The sequence below is a fragment of the Sinocyclocheilus grahami genome, unplaced genomic scaffold, assembly GCF_001515645.1.
Source record: "Sinocyclocheilus grahami isolate Dianchi unplaced genomic scaffold, SAMN03320097.WGS_v1.1 scaffold219.1, whole genome shotgun sequence".
Taxonomy (NCBI): Eukaryota; Metazoa; Chordata; class Actinopteri; order Cypriniformes; family Cyprinidae; genus Sinocyclocheilus; species Sinocyclocheilus grahami.
This window is the reverse complement of record NW_015505398.1, coordinates 1,940,913-1,958,597: the sequence shown is the minus strand read 5'-3', so window position 1 is coordinate 1,958,597 and position 17,685 is coordinate 1,940,913. Positions and strand designations below refer to the sequence as shown.

The 17,685-nt window shown below is 37.1% G+C and overlaps 1 protein-coding gene across 3 annotated transcripts in view; it reads right to left on the bottom strand.

Annotated features, from left to right (window-relative positions):
* The window catches only part of LOC107596469 (NHS-like protein 2), a 105,391-nt gene that overhangs the window by 71,005 nt on the left and 16,701 nt on the right, over window positions 1-17,685 (bottom strand). The window lies entirely within an intron of this gene.

Below are 17,685 nucleotides of genomic sequence, written 5' to 3'. Positions count from 1 at the left end.
CGAAAAAAGTATCGTTCAGGAACCGGTATTGAAGTCAAGGTATCGATATCGAAAATTTTGGAACGATACCCAGCCCTAGTCACTCCTCGAAATTCACTCCCCGGCTCCCATCCCCCCACATCCCCCCCATTTCTGTAGGCCTATGTTGTATTTAAAGGCACAATATGTAATTTTTTGCCACTAGAGGGCACGTATTCAAAACAAAACTCCTCGAAATTCACTCCCCGGCTCCCATCCCCCCACATCCCCCCCATTTCCGTAGGCCTATGTTGTATTTAAAGGCACAATATGTAATTTTTTGCCACTAGAGGGCACGTATTCAAAACAAACAAAGAAACAAAGGCATAGTTTGATGACGCCGGGACTGAGTGTGGAATCATGGGAGTTGTCGTCTTCATCCCCACAGCCGATGCAATCCGACGGGACTCGGGCAGAAATCATGTTCATGGATGTGCTAACGTATTAAAGATTTATTAACGTCGTAGAATGAAGCAGGGTGAGGCTGAAAGCCATCGAAGCGAAACGAGGCCGCTGAACGAGCGTGACACACGGCTCGAAAACAGCGGAGCTTTTATTATGCCACAGTCAACCACTTCCACTCCTTCAGGTCGTGAGTATGTGGGGAAAAAAGCAGCGCTGATACATTTGAACGTTCTGTTATAATGCTATTCTGTGCAGTCGTCACCTGTCTAATAAAATGCATAGCATATTAAAGCGTCTTTGGTGTTTCCATGTTTTCTACAAAACAAAACCGGAAATCGAGGGGTTATGACATCATTGGCAGGCGACACAATGAAACTATGGACATGGTCTGTGTCACTAGTTAAAATTGCTTATTTCTCTGGATTTAAACATTCTTCGAAACATTTGGGATAATGTAAGTACTAGGGCTGCACAATTAATCGAATTTCAAATCGCAATTACAATTACGGATGCAATAATTGCATAATCGTTCAAAGCAGCAATTAATCGTTCAAAGTCCACTTATGTTATTCTGCATGCTTAAGATGCATGTTTTTCTTTCTACATGTTATCTTAAGGGTTTTTCCATTGTTTTAATTTTAGTTTTAGTATAACATTATAATACCATGCATATTTTTACCTTTTTATTTATAGAGAAACCAATCCGATGTATAGTTGACATTTGAGGCTTAATAAAAGCAATAAAAGTTTTTCAGTTAGTGTTTTCAGCTTGTTTATTTTCATATAAAAATATGGCATGCAGTTGCTTCAAACAAAGGTGTAAACATCATTCATTTAATCGTAAATTAATAATCGCAATTACAATTTCAAAGGAATAATCGACAATTATGATTTTTGTCATAATCGTGCAGCCCTAGTAAGTACACAAGTAAGCAAAATATATAAAACTGTTCTAGTGGTTTCTGGATATTTTAATAAAAAATCTTTACTTTAAAACATATTGTGCCTTTAAATGAAATGAACCCCATTTACTTTGTTGGTGCGCCTTCCTAGTCTTGTAATGTGTTTGTCTTTGCAATCTTTGGTCAATATCTGAAAATGTTCTTCTCTGATGACATCAGATTGATGACTTTGACAGAACATCTTTAACCACTCCATCCATCAGTCTGCTGCTGTGAGCTAAAGGTGTGCTAAAATCAAGCCCCACCCTCTATTTTTTTTCTTTCAATATTCTGTTTCACTCTGAAATACGTCACAATACACAATAAATTCAGTTGCAACTTTCAGTTCACACAGACATTAAGCTATATCAGACAAACAACAGTCCATTTGTCTAATATCATCAATTCTGCAGGTAATCACAACAGTGAAAAACAGCACAAGTGTGAGCGATATTTTATACAACAGTTCAATAAACAAGACGTTTATATTAAATAACTTACATTTTAGACACAACATTTACAGTTACTTTATCTTTTCTTCCTCTACCAGTGAAAATAATTCCAAACAAGACCAAAGAAGAACCGCTGCGTATCTCAGTTGTAGTGATTTGTTCCTGAATGAATCAGTGTGTTTTAACAAATCGGTTTAGGGAATGATTCAGTGAATCACTCCTAAAGACAGATGTTCCTAAATGACTCACTCATAAAGTGACTCACCTAAGTGACTCACTCATAAAAAAGTTACTTGTTGGCACTTACTGGTGTAACGATGTAACCAGTTGAAAGAGTCATTAAAAATCATTTTTTAAAACATATAAAACATTTTTATAATTGTATAATAGTTGAAGTGTGTAATTGATTGAAGCGGGATAATGTTGTTTTGTTCAGCAGTTTAAAAGCTTCAAATATCTGCCACAACCCTTCTGAATCACACAGGTCTAGATGTCCAATGGAGTTTGCACCAGGGGGGTTTCCTCCAAGGAGGCAAGGGAGGCAGTGCCTCCTCCACAGCACAAAAATAAAACAATGCAATTATCACAAAACATGACATTAAACTGTATAAATCACTTGATTTTTCTAAAGTGACACTGTCCCACAGCAACAACAGCAGTTAAATTTACAGCAGGAGGCAGCGTCTCTCTTGCCTCCCCTGAGCCTGTTGAGTCGTAGGTTTGGTAGGAAATGTCATCTGCAAATTGATCTGAATTAATAAATAATGGTTAAAGGGAAAACTAATTATACGTACATAAACAACACACCCACTTAGATATCACCAATTTATGTCATGTCACACTGAAACTTGAAATGACTTGAAAGCATGTGTGAGGGTTTCTTTAGTACATAATCAGTTTGGTGAAATTAAAGGTTCATAATTTCAAAATTTTACCATTGAAAAGAATAGCTGACCATCAGTTAATAACACATATATATATATAAAATACATGAAATGTGAAACTTGTTACTGCATTCTTATGGTTATTATTTTGGAATAAACATAAAACAGCTTAAACTTTTAATAAATAATAATTATTAAACAGAACAATAACTAGATTGCATTGAAAAAATGCAAGAATTGTATTGATTGTTGTTGATCTTGTTTTCTTGATGTATAAGTAGTTGTTTATCTATTTAACCTGAAAAATGCGTCAACCTTAAGTGTAACTGGAACATGAATTTACATTTAAAAATGTGACTTTGCCTCCTCATTTCAGAACACTACTGCACACCGCTGGTTTGCACAGACCTTACAAACAGCACAACAGTTATGATGAAGAGTTGAGCTTCATCTTGGACAGCATTTGATGTAGAACTGCGTCTTATCTTTCCAGATCCCAAGAGTCATAATAGAGGAAACAGGACAAGGAACAAAAGCAGCATAATCGCTCTCCTTTCCTGTAATGTTATTGGTATCAAAAATATGAATGCATGCTTGCAGACACGTTTTTTCAAGTGTGCATATACGTAATCATGTGCATCTGATCATGCATGACGTCAGTCTTCTGCATACCCATGGCAAGATTATTAAATAGTATTAAAATAGACTTTGCATTACAATTTCATTCACAAAACCCCACACTCTGGCATATAATCCCTCAAAGGAAGGAAATACTCAATCTACTTCAACCTATATCCTACTAAGGCAAATACTCCCTGCCTCTTTCTCTCTCTTTCTGTCTTCCTCTTCATACTGTAAACAGCCGTGTAGACAACATAATCTCTCAGTAAAAAAAAAGGATTCTCTCCAAGGCCTGGGGCCACTGAGTCTGCTGTTCCCCGATCTCTCTGTACATAAGAGCTTTTACAAATGTAGGAGGGTGAACCATCCATCGGTTACGCTAGGTGCTTAATTGTGCCGAGATTTAAAATAAAGACCATAACAAAGTTCATTAAAAAATCCGACAAACAAAAACTAAAACCATTTTTATAATTGTATAATAGTTGAAGTGTGTAATTGATTGAAGCGGGATAATGTTGTTTTGTTCAGCAGTTTAAAAGCTTCAAATATCTGCCACAACCCTTCTGAATCACACAGGTCTAGATGTCCAATGGAGTTTGCACCAGGGGGGTTTCCTCCAAGGAGGCAAGGGAGGCAGTGCCTCCTCCACAGCACAAAAATAAAACAATGCAATTATCACAAAACATGACATTAAACTGTATAAATCACTTGATTTTTCTAAAGTGACACTGTCCCACAGCAACAACAGCAGTTAAATTTACAGCAGGAGGCAGCGTCTCTCTTGCCTCCCCTGAGCCTGTTGAGTCGTAGGTTTGGTAGGAAATGTCATCTGCAAATTGATCTGAATTAATAAATAATGGTTAAAGGGAAAACTAATTATACGTACATAAACAACACACCCACTTAGATATCACCAATTTATGTCATGTCACACTGAAACTTGAAATGACTTGAAAGCATAATGTGTGAGGGTTTCTTTAGTACATAATCAGTTTGGTGAAATTAAAGGTTCATAATTTCAAAATTTTACCATTGAAAAGAATAGCTGACCATCAGTTAATAACACATATATATATATAAAATACATGAAATGTGAAACTTGTTACTGCATTCTTATGGTTATTATTTTGGAATAAACATAAAACAGCTTAAACTTTTAATAAATAATAATTATTAAACAGAACAATAACTAGATTGCATTGAAAAAATGCAAGAATTGTATTGATTGTTGTTGATCTTGTTTTCTTGATGTATAAGTAGTTGTTTATCTATTTAACCTGAAAAATGCGTCAACCTTAAGTGTAACTGGAACATGAATTTACATTTAAAAATGTGACTTTGCCTCCTCATTTCAGAACACTACTGCACACCGCTGGTTTGCACAGACCTTACAAACAGCACAACAGTTATGATGAATAGTTGGGAGTTGAGCTTCATCTTGGACAGCATTTGATGTAGAACTGCGTCTTATCTTTCCAGATCCCAAGAGTCATAATAGAGGAAACAGGACAAGGAACAAAAGCAGCATAATCGCTCTCCTTTCCTGTAATGTTATTGGTATCAAAAATATGAATGCATGCTTGCAGACACGTTTTTTCAAGTGTGCATATACGTAATCATGTGCATGTGATCATGCATGACGTCAGTCTTCTGCATACCCATGGCAAGATTATTAAATAGTATTAAAATAGACTTTGCATTACAATTTCATTCACAAAACCCCACACTCTGGCATATAATCCCTCAAAGGAAGGAAATACTCAATCTACTTCAACCTATATCCTACTAAGGCAAATACTCCCTGCCTCTTTCTCTCTCTTTCTGTCTTCCTCTTCATACTGTAAACAGCCGTGTAGACAACATAATCTCTCAGTAAAAAAAAAGGATTCTCTCCAAGGCCTGGGGCCACTGAGTCTGCTGTTCCCCGATCTCTCTGTACATAAGAGCTTTTACAAATGTAGGAGGGTGAACCATCCATCGGTTACGCTAGGTGCTTAATTGTGCCGAGATTTAAAATAAAGACCATAACAAAGTTAAGAGGACATGAGCAAGGTAGATACAGGAAGATCACACAGTTCAAGGCAGTGATGAATAGTGTTGTTATTCCCTCTGGTGGATGTGAATGGAACTGCACATGCTGCCGCAGTTGTAAATAAAAATATATTTATAGAGTTGGCTCAGATTTTCAGATACAGTTTATGCTTATTATAATTAAGTCCAGGAAATCTGTTCACAATTATGGCAATTCTTGTGTATATATTTTAATAACATTTTCTATGCAAAATGTTCTCCAAAATATTTTTTGGTTTTAAGCTTGTTATTGGAAGAATTAGTATAAATGATGCATGCTAGAAAATGTAATCTCTTATTAATCAAGCAATTGTTATGAGGAGGACACCTGTAAAATATTTATTAAAGGGGTCATATGATGTTGCTAAAAAAGAACATTATTTTGTGTATTTGGTGTAAAGAAATGTGTTTATGCGGTTTAAGGTTCAAAAACACATTATTTTCCACATACTGTACATTATTGTTTCTCCTATGCCCCGCCTTTCTGAAACTTGTCATGTTACACCCCTTACCATACTGTGATGCTGTGTCCCGGCTGGCGCGACGAGACAAAACCAATAAAACCCATGACAAACGAGGCATTTGTTGCATCCAGTGGGGACATAATTACTGATTATAATGACTTATACTGTCTTTTTACGCTTTGCGTTGCTTCGTGCCGCGTAAACATGAAACCATATCTGCATCTGTGATCGGAGAAACGACAAACAACAAGCGCTACTCTACACTGCTCAAAACTCGCATTTGAATCGTCAGTGGCAAATCCTTTAAATATGAAAACGTACTTACAGGCTGTGAGTCAGTATTATTTGTCAGTATCATAGACTGTATAGGGTCAGCATGCGTGCCGATGGGGAAACAGGGGAACTGAATTCACCAGAACACTAGCATTGTAGGCTATTCTCCCAGGGAACAGTCCCTGTCCTCCGTATAATGCGCTGCACACATCTGAATATTTGGTTTGAACTGTTCTGGAACAGTGTTGTAAATACAACTTAACCACTGATTTCTAGTCATGTCCTCTTTAGGAAGGCCAAACAAAGTAGTTTCGCTTTCACAACGAAACACACAGCATCTCCAGAACATGGCGGCGGCGGCAACAACAATACTACAGCGAGAATAAAAGTTATGCCTTCTTTCTTTGCGTGGACATTTGGGCGGTGTTATGCAAATCTTCCCACATCGTGACGTAGACATGTGGGGGGGTGTTTAAAACGAGGCATTTTAGGAGGGCTTGGACGAGTCTCAACTTTATAAAGAATATCTCTTTGGGTTTGAGACTTTAGTCTTTGCAACTTTAGGGATCTTATCTACTCACGAACAGCTTGTAACACTCCAAAAAGAAAGGAAAACTTGAAATCGCATCATATGACCCCTTTAAGAGATGAATGTACAAAAGCCAGCAATTTTGAAACAAAAATCCTATTATGTGCATACTGGACTTTCCATAGAGAAGGAAGAAACAAAGATTACATTTTTAGTGACACAGTGACACAGCCAACCGAGGAAACAATATAACAGTTCTACTGGCCATTTATTAAACACATTCATCCATTTCTTTAATGAATTAATGAATTCATATCCAAAGAGTCAGTCCCTGTTACTGATTCAAACTGAACCTTTTTTCCAGAAAGCCAAGAAGTCAGAAACACACAAGACAGTATCAGTAAATTCTGAAGGGCTTTACAGAGAGTAAAGGGTCGGGATGCTGCTTTCAGCAAAGACAGTGAGGAAAGTGCAATTATTCTGTAAGCTAATTGACAAATGGTCATTGAAGGGGTCACACAAAAAGGATGGGGGGCAAAATTGGAAGTAAATGTAGGAGAACAACAGAGTAGGTCATTTAAAAACAAGCACTTATCAACCGTTTTAAAGGTGTTTAGCCCTTAGACACATATACACACACCTGCTGTTTATGTGCCCATTGTCCTTTGCCTCTAGATGTGTGTGCTTATCCCACCCAAACAGACTGACAGATTTAGTAAACCGCACTGAAGAAACTAACCAAAGACAGTTAAACAGTAATTAATCCATCACTTATGCAACACCTCAACCTAAAACCATGTCTGACTCAAAATCAACAAATCTGAGTTAGCCTCAAAATCAATGACTCTTGGATGAATATCACACAATCTTAGAACACCCAAGTGTGCGTATTTGTGTCTGCATTCTGCTTTCAGCACATCTTAGCAAATCAGAACTGCAACGCAGCATGAGTCCATATACCACAGAGAAGAAAGTGAAAGAATACACAAACACACACACACATACATCTATCAAATCTGCAAGCAAATATACTAACCTTTTCACAAGGATCAAAAGACGCAGCTAAACAAACAGTCCAACGGTATGTCAAACACATATAGAAACTGAGGCCTGCACACACACACTGAATTACAGAGAGGAGGAGGAGGAGTAAGGCCTCCACATACACACACACACACACACACACACAATCTCTGAGGTGGTGTGACTCTTTGACTGAGCTGTGCATAGGCTCCCAGCTGGCCCGTCTTTCAGTTAAGCACTGGGCTGATCTGTTCTCCAGTATATAAAGATGCCACTATCTCCATTCTCAACTGCCTATAAACTCAATTAAGTCTGTCAGACACTCTCCCTCCTCCTATATCCGTCTCCCAACCTCCCAATTTTCTTTTCTTTGCCCACCAAACACATAGGAGCAAACCCACCCGTAATCTGATTAATATCTCTGTGCCCTTCAGAATTATTTTGTTTTCTTCAGCTTTATTATCTGTAATATTTGGTCTCAGAAACATTGATTTTAGTGATTATGACCTGCTCAAGTGCAGACAGAGCTAGGACATTTTAGTCAGCTGTTTGTAAGAATTCAAACACTGATACATTTGAGACACATTTTGAACACAGAGGCATGTGAGTGAAATTACTCAGTATTTAAGCAGGACTGGGTCAAACTCTTTCTAGATCAGTGGTTCTCAACCAGGGGCCTCAATATGGGGCCTCAGCAAACTTCTAAGGAAGCCTCAAGATGTCATAAAAGTATTAAAATAAAGACAAAACAAGCACTAAAAAAAAAGCTAAAACAACAACAACATCAAGATATTTCTTATTTTAAATTGCGATTTCTAGACATGAACAAGTCATATCATTTGCAATCTTATCAACTCATTGGTATTTTTATACATTTGCAAATCTTCCCACATCGTGACGTAGACATGTGGGGGGGTGTTTAAAACGAGGCATTTTAGGAGGGCTTGGACGAGTCTTAACTTTATAAAGAATATCTCTTTGGGTTTGAGACTTTAGTCTTTGCAACTTTAGGGATCTTATCTACTCACGAACAGCTTGTAACACTCCAAAAAGAAAGGAAAACTTGAAATCGCATCATATGACCCCTTTAAGAGATGAATGTACAAAAGCCAGCAATTTTGAAACAAAAATCCTATTATGTGCATACTGGACTTTCCATAGAGAAGGAAGAAACAAAGATTACATTTTTAGTGACACAGGAGTACATCCAACCGAGGAAACAATATAACAGTTCTACTGGCCATTTATTAAACACATTCATCCATTTCTTTAATGAATTATGTTGTTCATATCCAAAGAGTCAGTCCCTGTTACTGATTCAAACTGAACCTTTTTTCCAGAAAGCCAAGAAGTCAGAAACACACAAGACAGTATCAGTAAATTCTGAAGGGCTTTACAGAGAGTAAAGGGTCGGGATGCTGCTTTCAGCAAAGACAGTGAGGAAAGTGCAATTATTCTGTAAGCTAATTGACAAATGGTCATTGAAGGGGTCACACAAAAAGGATGGGGGGCAAAATTGGAAGTAAATGTAGGAGAACAACAGAGTAGGTCATTTAAAAACAAGCACTTATCAACCGTTTTAAAGGTGTTTAGCCCTTAGACACATATACACACACCTGCTGTTTATGTGCCCATTGTCCTTTGCCTCTAGATGTGTGTGCTTATCCCACCCAAACAGACTGACAGATTTAGTAAACCGCACTGAAGAAACTAACCAAAGACAGTTAAACAGTAATTAATCCATCACTTATGCAACACCTCAACCTAAAACCATGTCTGACTCAAAATCAACAAATCTGAGTTAGCCTCAAAATCAATGACTCTTGGATGAATATCACACAATCTTAGAACACCCAAGTGTGCGTATTTGTGTCTGCATTCTGCTTTCAGCACATCTTAGCAAATCAGAACTGCAACGCAGCATGAGTCCATATACCACAGAGAAGAAAGTGAAAGAATACACAAACACACACACACATACATCTATCAAATCTGCAAGCAAATATACTAACCTTTTCACAAGGATCAAAAGACGCAGCTAAACAAACAGTCCAACGGTATGTCAAACACATATAGAAACTGAGGCCTGCACACACACACTGAATTACAGAGAGGAGGAGGAGGAGTAAGGCCTCCACATACACACACACACACACACACACACAATCTCTGAGGTGGTGTGACTCTTTGACTGAGCTGTGCATAGGCTCCCAGCTGGCCCGTCTTTCAGTTAAGCACTGGGCTGATCTGTTCTCCAGTATATAAAGATGCCACTATCTCCATTCTCAACTGCCTATAAACTCAATTAAGTCTGTCAGACACTCTCCCTCCTCCTATATCCGTCTCCCAACCTCCCAATTTTCTTTTCTTTGCCCACCAAACACATAGGAGCAAACCCACCCGTAATCTGATTAATATCTCTGTGCCCTTCAGAATTATTTTGTTTTCTTCAGCTTTATTATCTGTAATATTTGGTCTCAGAAACATTGATTTTAGTGATTATGACCTGCTCAAGTGCAGACAGAGCTAGGACATTTTAGTCAGCTGTTTGTAAGAATTCAAACACTGATACATTTGAGACACATTTTGAACACAGAGGCATGTGAGTGAAATTACTCAGTATTTAAGCAGGACTGGGTCAAACTCTTTCTAGATCAGTGGTTCTCAACCAGGGGTCGGGGTCCACTAGGGGGCCTCAGCAAACTTCCGAATGGGCCTCAAAATAGCTTAAAATGTTTTGAAATAAGACAAAATAAGTGTTTAAACAAACTAAAACAACTAGAACCTCAAAAAACTATTACCTAACTTCTGGAATTCAACCATTTAATTATTTGAATTTCAATTGGAATTATTTCAGTTACTTATTTTAATCAATGGAAACTAAATTTAAAAAAGGGAGTCTTCGAATATTGTTGTGGATATATATATATAAGCCTTTCATTAGTGATCTCAGACTTCTTGAACTCACAATATTATAATTAAAGGTACAGATCACCTAAAAATTAACATTCTGTCATTGCTCATGTAATTCCAAAACTGTATGACCTTTTTTATTCTGTAGAATATTTAAAAAAACATAGATGGTATTGGGCTCCAACGTTGTTTGGCTCTCAGTGTTCTTAAGAAAAACGTATTTTGTGTTCTGCAGAAGAAAATAAATAAAGTCATACAGGTTTGAGGGTGAGTAAATGATGACAGAATATTTTCAGAATATGTTTTGGATGAACTATCCCTTTAATATGATTTAATATTAATTTACACAATATTTACTCATTTCTATACTTAAAATATTTAGGGGGGAAAATGAAAATGTGCACTATACATTTATCAGTCAATGACTAGACGATACCACAGAAGAAGGAACAGAGAAAAGATGTGTTTCGTGTGTATTCAAACTGAGTGCAGATCGAGATTGAGCTCATGACTGTGGAGCACACTTTGTGAGACGGATTCTGGGGAATTTAAGATGATAGGTTACATTCCACTGGTGGTTCTCTAGTATTTATCCAAACCAGTCAGTCCTTTGTTTGTTGTGGTGTGACACACTCATTCTAACACTTAAATTACTGAGCAACAACACATGTAATACAAACAATTCCTCATGGGCCCATATACACACACATAATCCATATTGATTATGTTATGATACTAAACACTTCACTCAGACCTACAGCTAATGGACCGCATGCTGAGTGATGCTCTAAAGACCTTATTGTGTGTGTCTCCCTCAAACCGGCCAGAGGGCATACTGACAAAGGCCTTCCCTTCCCATACACCCACTCACATAACCCTCTGTCACCACCATTAAATCTGACACTGATTGGTGTGTGTGTGAGTGAGTCAGAAATTCCACAATAAGGATATAATTGAGACAGTGACATTGCACACATGCAAGAGTGACACAAATACACAACACTCATTTCACACTCAGAGCTTGTGTAACTTTAAAAAAAAATAATGTGTCTTAACTTGTACCTTCCTGATCTAGTCTAACATGAGCTCTAACAACCATCTTCTATAAAGGGGCCATGCAGGGTTCAGGCGGGTCTATAAGCCCCTGCTGGTAGTTGTCATAACTGTATCTCTTTGCTTTCTGCACATCATTACCAATCAAATGTTTTAGGTCAGTAATATTTTATAAAGAACTTTTCAGGATGCATAACATTTATCAGAAGTGTGATAGTGAAAACATTTATCGAAGGTCTGAAAAAAAATCACAGTTTCCTCAAAAATGAATCATCAAAAATTATCATCAAATTATCATCAAATCATCATATTAGAATGATTTCTGAAGGATCATGTGACACTGAAGACTGGACTAACGGCTTCTGAAATTTTAACTTTGCTGAATAAATAAAAAAATTAAATACAATAAAATAAAAACAAAAATATAAATGTTACTGTTTTTACAGAATTTTTGATTAAAGTCTTGATGCGTATAAGAGACAAAAACATTAAAAACCTTACCAACCTCAAACTCTTAAATGGTAGTGTATGCATGTATATAATGTGTGTATATGTGTGTAGGTGGGTGTGTAAATACAGTATATATATATATATATACACTGAACAAAATTATAAACGCAACACTTTTGTTTTTGCCCCCATTTTTGTTTAGTGTATGTATATATATATATATATATATATATATATATATAAATTACATCACCTGAAAAGAACAGTGAATAAACATTTCACAGTGCTTTAACAATATGCACTGACTCACTGAGTGATGGCATTGTTTGCCTGGAGCCGTGAAAAGATATTTTCCACGGTATAAGAAGCGAAGTTGGGTTAACCAGCAGAAGAGAATAGGGCTGTGGCCTCACTGCACGATTGGGAGGTGTGTGTGGTCAGGGAAAAGCTCCTAATGTGGGCCTGCAGCATGTGCCAGGACAAGCAGCCAACACGAAGATTCAGACTCAAAGGACGAGCAGAATGAAGGCATGTAGTGAGGCAAAAAACACAGGTTATGAATTAATTCCCTCACAAAGACAAAAACATTTTAAAGAATGAACAGTGTTAAGAAAATGACACGTGTCCAATCCGGGCCAAATTCCCTAGAGCGTGAAGAAAACTATTCCATAGTCTCCCGGCACTGGTCTGGGTGGTCAGCTCTCTCCTTGTAACCCTGAAAATCTCTCAAAATAAACAAAACTGATCTTTGAATAGTATTTAATGAAAAGGGTTTAGCGGAAAAAACGATTCGATGCCCTCTGCCTCAAGCCTCTTAGAGAATGTAAACAAAACAAACAATGAAGAAACTGACTGACTTGTTATAAAGAAGAAATACCCGTAATTCACTGCAGACCATACAGATAGTGAGGATCTAAAGGGGTGATTTACCACTGTGTAAACTTCAATAACTATTTAATAGCTGGAACAGGCTTATATTTAAGAAAATTGAACAATGGAGTGCAGGCAAGGAGGGAAGAAAGAGGGTGTGCAAGAAATACGTAGAGAACGCTATTGCTCTGGAATGGCCGCCTAGCTGAGATAACTATCAGGGCTGTGAGAACGGAGCAATGGGTTGTTTTGTGCTAGAAAGGAGAGTGCTGTATTGGAAAAGGTTGCTTCTTTGTTGTCCACATGACTGGATTAATATGAACATAGAAAGTGGAAAACATCTGCTCAGCATTACGAGCCGTCGGGGGACGCCCATGCACCTCTTGCGCCTTGGAGCCTCACAAACACACGTGCAAAAAGACACACGTACGCACGCTCACATTTACACAATCCACACGGTGCTCATTTCCTGCGTGGAAAGCGGGGCCAGGCCATCAGCACCATTTTTGAGTCTCGTTCTATACCTTTAACTCCCATCCCCCCATATTACAGAAACTCAAGTGGAAGTTAAAGAGGCCTTTCCACATCAACACTAGAATAAAGTAAAACATAAGCATGCCATCTGCACACTTATTCAGCCAGATACTTGATCAGTCCTAACTCATTGAGGAATGTAAAACCAATGCAGACAAAACGGAGAGGATGACATCATTGCGAATGGAGGGGAAAGGAAGAGGGGCGGAGATTAAAGTGCTTTAAAGTGCAAGATGATGTAATTAAAAGCATGAGTGTTGAGCATCAGTTCACAAGTTGGCACATGACAGTCGTTAATGTAATTAGACAACATGGGGACATTATGCATATAATGCGGTTACTAAAACTTTTTCACACCAGGTGATTTCACATCAGGCTCCCATCCTACTGACTTTCTGAAAGTCATTCTGTCTGTTTCCATGGAGATGATTAGCTGACCAAACTTTCAACAAAGAGCAGATGATTCAGACTCTCTGTAATCTCGTGTTTTCAGATCTGCCTTCCTGTTAGGATGTTTTTCTTATCTAAATATTAATCACGTAACAGAATCCACAAATCTGCTGTAAGACCCACACTGGGCACATACTATTGAGACTTGTCAGCAGGCCTGGGGATTTAGCTATCCCAGCATGCCCGTGAATGTCGTAGCATGGCACTAAGGCGGCAGAACACTCTCAACGGTTTCCTCTAAAAATAAACAACAAGAAACGCTGGGGTTAGCGCTGAGTTGCATCTGCCAAATATGAGCTAATGGCATTAGGCAGAAGGGCAAAAAAATACAAATGCAACTTATATGTTACCTCAGCACAACAGGAGGAATTCAAGAAGTTGAACAACCGCAATTCCTGGACCACATATTCAATCTAATGCCAAACCATCCCTAGTTATTTCCCTAATTTAAATACTACCAGAAACATTTAGAGATTGAAAACGCTGTTATTCTCTGTAAAACCCTTTTAAAGCATTACCACAGATCTGGCCAGACCTCAGTGTTTATAAAGACTTTAACTGAGTAAAGAAATGGTCCCAGACTACATAACCTACTTTCCCTGCAAAACTCAGCGAAGCCAAAATCTGTTTACTTGAACTTGATACTGCAAAATCAGCAACATTGTCAAATCTGTAACACTTTAGTATGGGGACCAATTCTCATTAATAATTAGTTGCTTATTAGCATGCCTATTAATTACATATTGGCTGTTTAATAGTACTTCTAAAGCACATATTCTGCGTTACCATATTCTACATCCCTAATCCTACCCAAGACCTAAACGAAACAACTACCTTATTATTAACTATAACTATTAATAAGCAGAAAATAAGGAGTTTATTGAGGCAAAAGTCGTAGTTAATGGTTTCTTAATAGCGAGAACCGCACTGTAAAAAAAAAATCCGTAAAATTTACGGTAAAATAACGGCAGTTGTGGTTGCCGGAATTTTACCGTAAAAAATACGGTAGCAACGTTTTAGGTTTTACGGTTTTAACTTAAATTCACAGTTAAATACCGTAATTTCATTAACTGATATAATGTTAATATACCAACCTACTGAAGTACTGAAATCTGTTTTGTACCTTTGTAATACACTGATAATCACCAAATGCAGGTGGTGATGAGAAAGTCACATGATGAACCAAAGCCCATCACAAGCAGCTTTTAAATAATAACATATATAGAAGGTGCACAGTGTCATTCACACAAACACTAAACACCATCACGGTAACACACATGAAACTGAAATAATGCAATAAACATTCATTTAACAACATTAGGTGTAACACACAGCCCTAATATACAAAACTGTTAAGAAAAAACTAAGAAGAAACATAGTTATTTCAACAAAAAAACACCAAATTTGAAATGTGACGCAGGGATTCCTGGGAATGTCAATTTACGGTTATTCACTGTAAATTATACCTGCTTTTTCACTTCCAAAAATGGTATACCACAGTAAAATTAATGTCCAATACATGTAATGTCCAATACAGTTTTCCACCGTATATAATAGGGGAATTTAGCATTAACCATTTAACAGGTTTTTACTGTAGCATTTTTACAGTCTTTTACCGTTAAATTCACGGTCATTTTTTACAGCGTGGACCTTAAAATAAAGCGTGACCGACCGTAAAATCTTATTTCAATTTAAAATAACTGTTCTTTTGTAATATATTTTAAAATCAAATTTATTCCTATGGCAAAGCTGATTTTCAGCAGTTATTACTCCAGTCTTCAGTGTCACATGATCCTTCAGATATCATTCTACACTCTAAAAAATGCTGGGTTAAAAAGGGACAAACCTAGCTATTGGGTTGTTTTGACCCAGCGGTTGGGTTATTTTGAACCAAAATAAACCAATAGCTGGGTTTGTCCCTTTTTAACCCAGCATTTTTTAGAGTGTAATGAGCTGACTTGGTGCTCAAGAAACATTTTATATTATCAATGTCAAAAACATAAAATTTTTCTGAAAATCATGATACTTCCATTTAGGATTCTTTGACATTTGAGCAGTTGTGTACATCTGTTTACTCTCTATTGTGGTCCATGGGTAGTCAATTGTGGTTATGTGGTCCAGAATCCAAATGACAGTAGATATACAGACTCACAAGGTAATAAACTATAAATTCAAATGAAACCTGTCCAATACATTTTTATTAAAAGCATCCAATCAGTGTATAAAAAGGGTCTGTGTAGAAACCACCAATCATGAAACATGTCTGTTTTGAGTTAAAAATGAAACAATACAGCACTAACCAGTCGTGAAAGATCTCTTTTAATCTCATCCAGAAACACAAACTGAAAGAATAAAAGAGCATCTCAGCTCCTCAACATTCTGGACCCGTTGCCTGGACCAGAATCAGAAGACTTTGAGAAACACGTTTCATGAAATATGGATCAAATAAAATGCAAGAATCTCACCCAGAAAGTAAAAAACGTCTCTTAGTACCTAAAATGAAAACACAAACATCTAAACTGATTAGGTCACTTTTGCAGGCCTCCTATTAAGGCTTAAAACAAATATACTCACTTCTGATAATGGATTAAACACCATAGATGAATGCCAGTATGAAACCTTCAGTCCTTTACGCAGTGCACACATGAAAAACAAAAAATTTGGTTTGGCTGCAATGAGGTAAAAGTCGCTCCCATCTGATAGTGTCATATGATGATTGGAGCTGAAGGTCTCTATGCCCCATGCCCAGAGGGTACAGCTCAATGCGCGGCTTTATTCTGCTGCTTTCTATCTGTTTTATTCCAAAAAGCAAGTATGAAAAGAATTGCAGATGTTGAGTCAGTGAGCAGAAATCTAAGGCCTGGCTAGATGATAAACAGTAAACTGATACTGCAGTCATTAGACCAACATTTCAGTCCTCATTCACTAGTTAACATATGTAAGAGACGGAAAAAAGATGCCAGAAAATCACCACCATTCCACATTTGATAACACACGCAATTAAAAGTGTTAACATTTACTGTGACCCAGGACCACAAAACCAGTCATAAGGGTCAATTTTTTTAAATAGAGACTTATACAACATCTGAAAACTGAATAAATAAGCTTTCCACTGATGTATGGTTTGTTAGGATAGGACCATATTTAGCCTAAATACAACTATGTGAATATCTAAATACTGAGAAAATCGCATTTAAAGTTGTTCAAATGAAGTTCTTAGCAATGCATATTACTAATCAAAAATTAAGTTTTGATATATTTACAGTATGACATTTACAAAATATCTCCATGGAACATGATCTTTACTTAATATCCTAATGATTTTTGGCATAAAAGAAAAATCAATAATTTTGACCCATTCAATGTATTTTTGGCTATTGCTACAAATATACCCGTGCTACTTATGACTGGTTTTGTGGTCCAGGGTCACATATAATATAATTATAATTTTATGATTCAAATAAACTTTTACGCAAAAAGGTTATGTAATTACATTATTTTATGTAATTCCTCATACTTAAACTTTTTTGCAGAAGAGTGAACTGTGTAAGCACACTGAGGAAGTGTGTGATGGAATAGAGCGCATGATGAATGAGTGTCCAGTGAATACCTGAGACTGCAGAACATCATACACAGCACTATAAAATACAAGACATACAAACATACTGAATGTTACAAATCATGCACAGAGAGCACACACCTTCACCTAACAGTAGCGCATAGATGAGCACAGTA